Source organism: Halyomorpha halys, unplaced genomic scaffold (assembly GCF_000696795.3).
Source record: "Halyomorpha halys isolate HHAL.00 unplaced genomic scaffold, Hhal_1.1 Scaffold157.1, whole genome shotgun sequence".
NCBI lineage: Eukaryota > Metazoa > Arthropoda > Insecta > Hemiptera > Pentatomidae > Halyomorpha > Halyomorpha halys.
Window position 1 is genome coordinate 1,784,345 of NW_027114029.1, and position 12,199 is coordinate 1,796,543.

Sequence of the window (12,199 nt, forward strand, 5' to 3'; positions counted from 1 at the left end):
ATTTTCTTCTTTTTTTATTTTTATTTTATTTTATTTATTTATTTTAGTATGTATGAGATCATTCATCACTATTACCTATTGCCCACAACTGTGTGCCAGATTGTAATATCTATCAATAAATAAATCTATCAATCCAAAAAAAAAAATTATTTAATAGTAGTTACTGTTATGCAGGCTGATTACTCCACTTTATAAAGGTATAAATAACTGACGGTACCATACCCCGAATTTTTAATCCCATTTTTTTCAAGATATATGGAAATAAATATGGGAAAAATAGAAAAAAAAATTTGTGGTGTTGAGAATGTTTGGCAATAATAATGGGCAATATAGTCAAAATTACTATTGGATAGATAGGCACATAATCTATATTTCACGATTTAAGAATAAATGTAATTATTTTAAAATTTTTTTTGTTACTTTAGAATAAAATGTAGAGTATCTGCTTTTGAAATAAAGGTTATATGAAAACTCCTTTTTCACATTATATTATTATGAGGATAAGTCAATTATTATACGCAATATAGTTATAAAATTTTATTGTAATCAAATAGAAACTTACAAGTACATAATTTTCAACATAGTGCTTGCTCTTTAACGCACTTGATACATCGTTGTACAAGCTGCATGGTGCCCTCATAAAAAAAGGTTTTCGGTTGAGCTGTGATCTAGGAATGCACCGTTTCTTTCATCGCTTCGTCTTTGAACTTTTTCTTGCACGGCGAATTTGAATGTTTCCATTTCAAATTCTCCCGTTTACCCTCCGACTCATAATGATGGATCCATGTTTCGTCACCAAATCCTGTCCCTAATCACCTAATAAGAAGTTGTCCCGTTCGTTACCATAGCGATCCAAATGGTGGCAGGTGTCCAAGCGCTTTTGTTAATGCAACTGTGCGAGTTGATTTGGGACCCATCTTGCACAAACTTTATGAAACCCAAGTCAGTTGTTGATGATTTCATAGGCAGAACCGTGCTCGTCTGTCTAAGAGCACCATTTCACGTCAAAGGTCAATGTTTTCTTTTTATGAAATTCAAAAATAGAGACCACTCCATTGGGACCCTTCTTTTCCACACTTTTCCGGGTCATTGGTCTGAAACAACCCTGAAAAGTGATATTCTCGGAAACATTCTAGACTTGTCGGGTTTTTGCCGAATAGCCGCTTTGACAGAACGGTTGTGCTATGAAGTGTTGCACATTATGATAGCTTCCCTAGCTTATTTTCTAGAAATTCTCAATTGTTCATTGGTTTAGGTAAAATTTAAACAAAATATTATAATCTTGCCTTAACAAGATCAATACTCGTCTCTCATACATCTATTATTAAATACAAGCGGGGAGTCCCTTCCTAAGGACTATTTTAATCACCCTCTCCCCCTTCGTTTTTAAGATTTAAATTAATTAAGAATTAATTAAATTTAATTAAGAAAATTAAGAAATAATTTTTTTTTTATACCATTTTGGTTGTCCGAATCTTTTTAAGCATTGCTGCTCATATAGACTAGTAAAATTTGGCTGTACCAACCAGTTGGGGTCAATAGCTCAACTATGGATAATTGAATATTAATAATATATATAATGCAAATTTTTGTTTGAAACAGATTTGTTTAGTAATAAAAAAATATCCATTTGTTCTCAACAAGTTTTTATTATTTTAACGCTCCAATGATTCGGCCATTCCGGCCATTTTCAAGGATCTATGAATAAAATTTGTTAATGACTAATGATAAATTATTTGACAAAAGAAAAATAGTCTACAATTATGTTGATGACCTATGTTTTTGGCTGTTATAGTGTAATAAGGAAGGAAATGTAATTTTTTATGATGTTTTTAAATTTAATTTATAATGAATAGATTATATTTTAAAAAAGAATTGAAAAATCCTTGAAAATTCCGGGAATGGCCGAAACGTTGCAGTGTAAAATAATAAAAAGTGTTGAGACCAAATGGATATTTTTTTATAACTATTAATAATATAGTTTATAATAGAGGTAATTTTTTAACTATCGCCTTTTGCAAACGGGCATTTTCTTTTTACATTAGAAGTCATTAAAAATAGGAGTTAAAATATTAGTGAAGTAGAGCAACATGAACATAACAGAAAAAGTGGCTGAAATTAGAAAACGGCGTTTTCAATTTGAGAAACGTTTTCAATGTTGTTGGATTACCTTCGTTTTTGGAGTTACGATCTCCTCTTGTGAGATTGTGACAAGTCGTACATCGACCAAGATATTCCCTATAAGTGTCTGTTTCAAAGTAAGCAAGGTTTCTGCGGAGGGCAGAACTAGGTTAACGTTCCATTAATTCCATGGCGTAGTCTTAGGCTATAGCTAGACTACACCACCTTAGCTGGACTGATTTAACACCTTATAATGCCACAAGGCAATCAAAGGGAGAAGGCTCAGTAAAGTATATATAATACATTTCATATATTATATATGTACGAAGCAATAGTTCTGTTTTAATGAAGGATACGAAAAAAAAGGCAGAACTGGCGCGTTCACGCAGTTTTCTAAATATAAGAGTATATAAAAATAAATAACAATTATTTTATGACTTAGAAGCAAACCCCACGTTTATTTACCAGTAATGGAATTTTGATCTAAATGCCTAGAATCTGAAAAATAGATGTTTTTAATTTTTTAACATCGTCATGCAATTTACCTGCTACGACATCATCGAAATTTGATTTTTTACATTATTAAAAGATTTATTAATATATTTTGTTTCGGAAAATTAAAAAATTGAGATGATTCGAAAATCCAATTGCCCTTGAGCTCCTATTACCTCCGGGAAGTGGATGTTAAGGTAATTTCTATTTTACGGCGATATTATACTGGGTTCCAGAACGGCCCTCATTATAAACGGTTATTAGAGTTATCATTATTTTTTTTTTCTTTTCAGGACTATCCGGTAGGAATCCACCCGCTAGCCTTGAAGTGACATAAGACGGGCGCTAGGAACCCCGTCGCGGGCGAGGCCTATTGTCTATATGCAGCTGTTGATGAACAGTTGGCGGAGGATAGAACAATAGTTGGCAGCCTCACGAGGACTCAGTATTAGTGCAGCGGCCTACGGTGTCGTCTCTACGCTACCTGGTGAGTGCGTGAATATAATTATCATATCATATCGTATCAATAATGGCCATTTGTCAGTTTACGATTTTTCTCTCTTATGGTATCGATATTTTTTAATAATTTATTTAGGTGTTTCAGATGAATCAGAGCGGAACAAAAAAATATTTATAAATAAAAGAATAAATAAATTGTCGTGGATACAATTTTTAGTTTTTAACAGTTCATAATAAATAAATCAATAAATAAACGTATCCTTGACAATTCATTAATTTTTTTATTTATTACTATTTTCGCTCAGGTGTTGTTTAAATACCAATCGATCAAGATTTACTTACCATCAAACAAACTTTCCAAAAACAAAAAAAAAAAAGAGTAGTTTAGTAAGATACAATACGCGTATTGCGGTTTTTCAATTTTAGGTACTTTTTAAATATTGTTCGATTAAACTATGTTAAGTCTCCACTTCCCGTTTTAAGCAAATGTTTCAATAATTATACAGGACCGCCGTCGCTCCCTTGAAGTCTTCCTGGGGCGGATTCGGCCGAGAAGAATTACCTTCTAATATTTTTTGTGTTATGATTTGCTGTTGGAGTGAAAAGAAATGAGTTATGTACTTTCAAAATTTAAACATTCTTTTCATGCCGTTCTGTCATGGGTAAATAATATAACTATATAATTAACCTTATTTGCGAAAAAAAAAATGTTTTTCAAGGTGTATTGGTTCACTCTGCATTCATTCTGCAAGTGTCTAATACTCATTATGTTTAGGTAACTTGTAAATTTCTGAACTAATATGTTTTTACCATCTCATTATATTTATTTTTGATGAAATTAAATAAGAGATATTTCAAGAAAAGGGTTGACTTTTTATTAAAATTTGTTAAAAAATATTCTATGGATTGAACGAATTTCTGACAATGTTTTACTTATTTGTGAAGGTATGATTTTTTTTGGGGGGGGGGAGGGGTGGAAATCAACGAGAGATGATTAAAAGTTTTTAGAAATTATTTTTTTATTTTGTTTCTTCCCAAACAAGATGAATTATTTTTTAATAGTACTATTTATTAAAGTTTTCCTCTGCAATAATATATACAATTCATTAAAAAAAAAAAATCAGCTATACCATTTTATATCTTTGAGGAAAAACATTTGTGTTCAGTTATCATTTCCTTTCTGAGAACTCATTTCTTCATATTTTTATTTTTTTTTTTAAATATACATACATATAATTTTATTGATTATGAATGGTGGTGATGACTAAATAAATGTATTTATTAGTGTTTAAATAAAATTAATTTTATCCAACTCAATCTTAAAACAATTTATATTTATTTATAAGTCCGACGATTCAGGCAATTCGGTCATCCTCAAGGACAATATTAAATATAATTTTAGAACCATATCAATTTAAAAAAAAACTTTATGAAAGCTTTTCTGCCCAGGTCATTAATTTCTGTCCACAGTTACCCTATTTTGTGAATTCTTCATATTAAATTAAAGCTTTTAATCATAGTTAATTTTCACTATTATAATTTACCACAACAATAATAGGGTAATTGTGGACTAAAATTAATTACCTGGGCAGAATAGCATGAATAAAGTTTTTTTTTTAAATTGATGTGGTGCTAAAATTGCATTTATGATGAGTCCTTGAGGGTGGCTAAGTTGGCCTATAAAGAAATATAAATTGTTTTGAGACAAATATTGAATACAATTTATTTTATTTAAACAAAAACAACCAGTCTCAAGAAACTGTAAAGATTATTTATTTATTAGTTTAGTACGTGGGTTATTCCAGAGGTTTTATACTATTTTAGAAAAGCGAAATTTATCAATTTTTCTATATTATCACCATTTCGATAAAGGCCTTTTTGAAGACGCTGTGACAACTTTGCATGCCCGAATCATACCAGTTCCCCGCCATGTTCTTGAGGAATTCTTGAACCTAATTTTTCACTTCCTCGTTGAAGCTGGGTCGCATTCCAGTCAAATGTGCTCCAGATTGGATCGGTTGTCATATTCGGACTCGTTGATATTTAGTAATACTTTTAACCCATTGATATTCGGTTATCAAGTTCATTTTGGAATTAAGTAATGTTTATATTAAATGGCTTGGGGTAATAATGTGATGTCTATTTTTTTAAAAATTAATTAGAATTTTTTACAAGTGATCTTTTTTTTTTCTCTATAAAGCATTTTTTTGTGTTTCTTTGTCTGACACCACAATTCCAACATGTTTACTTATGATATTATAGAGTACACAACTATATCAAACTTTGAATAAGAGATCTATAATTTTTGGAAACGGCTCTACTGAAAAATTGTATCACATCATATTTTATTATTATCAGCCAATGCACAGACTTGCCTGTTGAGCGATTTTGTAACGTACTGACTTTTATAGGCTATTATAGAGGGGGTCACCATCGTATTGTGGGTGTTCCAGAGCTCTGTAGGTTCTCAGGTAGTTTGCTTCCATGACTGATGGTCGCATAGAGCTATGAATATGTAGGCAAATAATTAAGTCAGTTTTTTGTTTACTGCACGAGAGAAACCTAATAGGGTCATGTGTGACAAAACTTTCCGATGTCTTGTCTGGCACTGTTTGTTTCACCAATCCATTTATTTACTGCACAGCTTTTGCAAGAGTTTTGCCAGAGGCAATAGAGAGGTTCCCATCTGCCGTATTCTCGCCCTGTTATAAATGTCAATACATTGGAAGGAAAACTGGAGATAGTATGATGAATTTGGCAAGATCTCTTCCTAATGTTGTTGTATGCCGAAGAAACTGTACTAGCTTACTAATTACCCTATCAGATATCCCTTATAGGGTATGGGGTTAGTTTGTTTAATATTTTTTTCTCGAACATAAAACCAAGATGTAGTAGGTTGCTAAATGCTAAAATGTTTTTCAGTAAAAAAAAAAAAATGGTAATTTTTAAGAATGTATGAAGTTTTGTAAAATTTTTCTTCTCTGAATAAAACTTACTTTTGATCAAATGTAGAGGCAACTAAATATTTTTTGGATAAGCGTAGTGCAGGCTCTTTATAATGGAGCAGGTTCTAAGAAATCATATCTGTGAAGTCCTTTTTTTTCTTCCTAAAAAATAAAATAAAATCAGCTTTGAATAATATTTTGAAATATAATTCATATTTAATCGCAACTAATAAAAACATTTAGTCAGATAAAATTAGCATTTATTTTACAATTCATTTAAGTAACTTGAGAGTAGAAAACAGAACTTATAAAAGATTCAATGGGATATCTTCTGTTCTATTCTTTTCATATCTAATAATCAAAGTTATGTTTCTTAAATTTAATTGATCTTATGAATTCTAATATTAATTTTTTTTATTACTGCTTTATTACATTAATTATTTTCTATATTATTAAATTACAAATAATAAAATATATGGCGGTGTCCCTCACACAACTTCGCTAGTCAGAATTACAATACAGAATTATTTTGTATCTACGATAATATTGATCTTTTTCTGCAATTTCATTATTTAGAATGTGGAAAATGCGCTCTTAAAATTTTCCAAAAGATATATAGATTTCGAGTCTTTCCAAAAAGTAATAGAAAAGTGAAGGAGTTTTCATGAGAACCTGCTCAAATATTTTTGAAATCATAATTATACTCTTGAAAGTTCAATATGCCGTATGATTACCAATGATGGTACAATTTCGATGTTTTTTTTTTGTTTTGTATAGATTTAATCATCTACTGAATAGTTGCTTTAGTTTAAAGAAAGTTTTTATTATTTCATTTTTGGATTCTTAGTATCTTGAAGCGTAAGTGCTCAAATTTTTATTTTTATTCAATTAGAAATATTCATTATTGAATATAAAGTAAATAAATAAAAAGAAAATCCGTACCGTTACCTCCCCATGAAGTATCTGGGGTTAAGTAGTTGCAAGGAGGTACTATTTCTTGAACAACTCTTATGAAAAGAGGTGAATTTTTTTATGATCACTTTCCTAGTCATTTCTGACATATGGGAAGGAGAGGGGTTATCTACAGGTTACTACCCTGTTTTAACCATGGTGAGGGTTTAAGTTCATTTCCTGGGACCACCAAGAAATAAAAGTCCACTCCACGGGGCGGATTCCAATCGGCGCAGCTGCAGTGATGGGGCAGTCAAAGTTTGACCCCTTAACTCCCTCGGTCACAAACTGACCAGGGAGGTGATTGTTCAAAATAAAGCTTAACTGCCAGATTTTTGGCCAATCAAGGTCACCCACTTTATTGAGGTTGAATGGGTCCCAGGAAGGATTTCGAACTCACAGATTCGACTCTAAGCTACAATAACATAATAAATAACTATATGCCATGATTCAAACCCAAGTAATTTGAGTAAGTAAGATAGCGCCTTATTCACTGAGCTAACCGTTTCCCAAACGAAAAAACAATATAACGATAATATCTGTTTTTACTGCTTAGATTGATAATTGATTGTCTTGTGAATATCGAATTATCGTTTGGTTGAGTATGTCGCCTTTAGGAAAATAAATTATTACATAGATATATATTCTTTTTTTTTTTAAACCTCAGTTTATTCCTGTGGCGCAACAAACACGGTACCGCCACAGTAACTGTTTTTGTAATACGGACTGGCTATCTGATCCTCGGCAGGAAACTATTCCTATGCCATCCAGATAGCCAACAGTTGTAAAAGTAATAAGTAAACTAGGAGATAGCCTAATTGCTAGTGACATGTACACAAGTTTTCTCATTAGAGTTATTACTCTAATTAGAGAATCGAATTACTGACAGGCCACTTATAATTCCGTTAGCTTCCTTGTTAAACGACTCATTTAAAATGCTAATTAGGAAACTTGTTCCCGATAAAAAATCTATTGCCTCCCCGATCCGTGGGCGCCTGCCAACCTCCCGTATCCATCTTCGTCTAATAAAGTTAGCCCTGGCGAAGGCACGGCCATTTTGCGAATTTCCTTCCAGAGGCTTTTCATAGATTGAAATATTGTTCAACTTCATATCTCTACCAGTCTTTCTTTATGAAAGTAAATAAAGTTCCAAAAAAAAAAAGTTATGTATTTTATTATACATTAAGGAATCATAGAAGTAAGAAAGCACCCAGTTAAATATTTCTTTTTTTAGTTGTTTTTTTTTGTGGTTGATTTATTTAGTAGTTTTCCTGGTAAGCAATTGGACAGATATCGTAAGTTTAAGATAAGTTTACTAAATGAATTGTTATAGGTTGATTCAATAAAGTTTTATTTGCTTTAAACATTTTTTAGATATATTATTTACATTCAAAATAATTATTGAATTATCGTCAAATTTATGGATGATAATTTACTAAGAACAGAAAATAATAGATCTAGAAACTTTTTAAAAAAAAATAAATTTATTGAACTACCCTATAACAATTAATTTAAATTAAATAAATGAATAAAATAAAAATAATTATAGGAAAGTTATAACTTTTAAAAATTATTAAAATTTTAACTTAAATTCTACTTTTGATAATTTTTTATTATTTGCCTTTTTTAAGAGAAACATGTTGTTATAGGCTGAAATGAGAGCTGATTAAATTCACTTCAAATTCAATCAATTTTACTGTTAGGAAGCATATTTTTATGATATTTCTAAAAATAAGAGATAAATAAGATTTTTATTTACTTTTGGATAAAATAGTCAATTTATAAAGCCCTAGTACTGAGTCTCAAATTATAAAAAAAAAATATATATCAAATTTTATGCCAAATAGAATATCATAAATTATCTGCGATGTAGTTTTGGAGTTATTAATTAATAATTGAAAAAAAAAGGGAGCATTTTGCCTAAAATCCCCAAAATATCTTCTAGTCTTTACAAATGTAAACTTTTTTCTTTCATTAGTCACATAGAAGTAACTTAAATTATATATCTAGAACACAGATTCAAAATTCGCGTTAACCGTTGCCAAGCCACCTTTAAGCTTCCACAAATTAAAAAATTAATTTTGAACTTTAAGAAAAATAAAAAAATGATGATGGAAACATTATTTACTAAGCCTGATGATAATTAAGTTATGGTTTATTTGATGTAGCATCTTTTCGTTTTTTTATTCCATGAGCATCCACACAAATTTGGCTTTTATAAATTATATAAAAATGAGAAGAAAGAAAAAAAAAATGCTCATCTAAACAATAAATATTGTATTTATAACCAAAATAAATAAATAAATAAGAAAGAAGCCACGATAGCCTTGTGACGGTTTTTTTTTGTTTTGGAGGGAAAAAATAGCTAAATTTCATATTATGTTTAATAATTATTAATTTATTAGAAAATATATAGTAGCACCATTTATTTTGTAATAATTAGAGACAAATCTAAAACATCTATGCTATTGTTATTTTATTGTATTTTTCTACAATTTTTATGATACTAAAATTTACGTCGAAAAGTAAATAAAATGTCCAAAACTGAGAGCAAATTTGTATTCCGCACACCAAAACCACAGTTCATTTATACTTTTTATGAAAATAAAAAAAAAAAAGTTTAATGCTTGGTAACGAACAATATAAAAATTACTTTAAAATGGTATTTTTTGGAGAAAAAGTAAGTTTATGCCCAAATCGAACTCAGTATTAGAGTCTGCTCTCCAAAATAACAGTAAATTCTACATTTTGATGAAAATAATAAAAGAAAAATAGTTTTGTTGAAAAAAAAAAGATTTTTTCTGCTTCAGATGATTTTCCTGAAACTAGATATAGTTTTGAGCAGTATGATGTATAATTTTAGTTTTTTAAATTTGAAACAGATTTTTCAGGATGAAACATAGCGCGGAAAATAAATTTTATACTATTATTTTGTCAATTTATTTTTCCAATAAATAAATGGGTGCTTAACGTTTGAAAATGATGATTGTCATAAAAAGTAATTAACCCTTTACGCCATTTTTGCAAGAGGCTACAAAAATCTATTTCAGATGAATGAATATTATCTCGTCTTAATAAGAAATAACAAACAAATCTTTAAATCTCTGTTTTATTTCGTTTGTTCTTTGTTTACATTCAATTAACGTTCAAGTAGGCATCATTGGTGAGACCAGCATTTTATTTTTATAATAAGTATTTTAAGTTTTAAAATTAAAATAATGGAAAAATAAAACACACCAATAAAGAACGATAAAAAGCTAGACAAAAAATTAAAATATGTATGGGAAAAAATAATATATATACAAAAAAATCATGTATAATTTTAGCACATAATATTTAATTTTTATAATGTGACTATTAATATTGTTTTATGCTCTGACTATTTATATTAATAGGCTTAAAAAAAAATTGTTTTTTACTAATGTTAAGTATAATGTGTATGAGGCAGCCCAATGAAGTTGGGCAGTATAACATTATTAATAAAGTTTTTTTTATCTCTTGTTTAGTTGAATATTGTTTTTGAAAAAATCCTATATCATTATTATTTACAACGAAATAACAAAAGGATTATAAGATTTTATCTGCGCTATTACTTATCAAAACGGTAGATACATCCTTTGTTTATAGTAAACACTATTAGCTATTGATATCGATGATAAACACCGACATGAAGAGTGATTTGGATTTTATGACAATTTACATCTCTGGTGGTAACTTTTAAATAAACCGACCAATTTCAAATATAAAAGATACATTTGAAAAGTTAAATTGCAAATAATAAAATAAGTATAATTTAATTACAATAAGATAAAACTTAATTTATTTTCGGGGCAACATTTCATGCTAAAAAAAAACAAAAAAAAAACCCTTTAAAGTAAATAATCAAGTTTGTTTTTATTCTCAAAACCGGTTCTTTTGGCGTTGTCACAAAGTCAATATTTTCAAAATATATAGACAAAATAAAAAATATATTTAAAAACTTCTTTACGCTATTTATTGTTAAAATAAATATAAAGGGACATTCCTTCATCAATAATAAATATTAACCTGTGATAATAATGATGATTAAAACCAACGTGAAGAGGGAACTGAATTTTACGACTATTCATATCTTTAGCTGTATCTTCTAAATAATTCGATTTCGAAGGTTAAATATACGTTTGAAAAAATAATTTAATAAAGTAAGAGTATGAAATTTATTTCCGGGCCAATATTGCATTATGACAATTCTTTTTAAAAAAAAACACAGATGAGGTTTTTGACTTCTAAAAGTTTATATTTTTTTCCGGAAAAAAGATAATTTTTTTTAACACCTGCTGTGGTGCAAATTTGTATACAATTTCAAACTCTTGCACTAGAAAAAAAAATCAAAGGGACAGGTTTACAAGTTTGCATAGCAAAAAAGCGTTTTTCGATTTTCATAAAAATTAGGAATAACCTTTTTTATCGAGGGCAGGGGGAAGGGGGGTGTAGAATCTTTTTTTTATTCATTTAGAAAATTATATCAAATAAGGTCTGACCAGATAATACCTATCGGTTGGTGCCAAAATAACATATAACAATGATAGACATAAGTGAGGTTTATTGATTACAATTTGGACTATTCAGCTATATCAGTGCAATATGAATTGATCTCTAGTGATATAACTAATAATTAAATTAATAAATACTAAAATGAAATAAAGTAAAAAAAATATAATAAAATACTAATTATAAAAAAAAAAATAATGATAAAAATAACTGAAACAACTTTGAAGTGAATAATAATGTTACAAATTTACAATTAGTGAATTAATATAATAATCGGAATAAAACAAGATGGTGCAAGAACATGATAAAATAAGGATGTTTCACAAAAGTCACTATTTTGATACTATTACCAAGCATAATACTTATTGTTTTTCAATTTTCTTAAAAATTAGGAATCAGGAGTTTTTGATAACGTCATTACAAATCTGAGCCCGCTTTTGGCAAACAGAACCCTTATAATCATCAACCATCATATTAATGTTTTCGCTGATGTTTCGTTTAAAATTTTTAATTCTTAAATTGACATAAAAAATTGCTTCCAATAATCATTTTCATATTGAAAACCCAAAGATTTTTAAAACAGTTCATAGTACCTGATAAAAATATTTTTCCTTCGTTAGTGATTTATAAATTGTTAGTTTTTTCCTGATTCCTCACAGTTACGTCTCTGTAATGGAACCTAAATGTAAAATATAAATATA

General features: G+C 28.9%; 1 long non-coding RNA gene across 6 annotated transcripts in view; it reads left to right on the top strand.

Moving 5' to 3' along the window:
* LOC106678711 (uncharacterized) overlaps positions 1-12,199 on the top strand; it is a 263,439-nt gene that overhangs the window by 17,234 nt on the left and 234,006 nt on the right. For all 6 annotated transcript variants that reach the window (XR_010844478.1, XR_010844480.1, XR_010844479.1 and 3 more), the window contains exon 2: positions 2,907-3,100. This is a non-coding gene — a long non-coding RNA (uncharacterized lncRNA). The remainder of the gene's footprint in view (positions 1-2,906; positions 3,101-12,199) is intronic.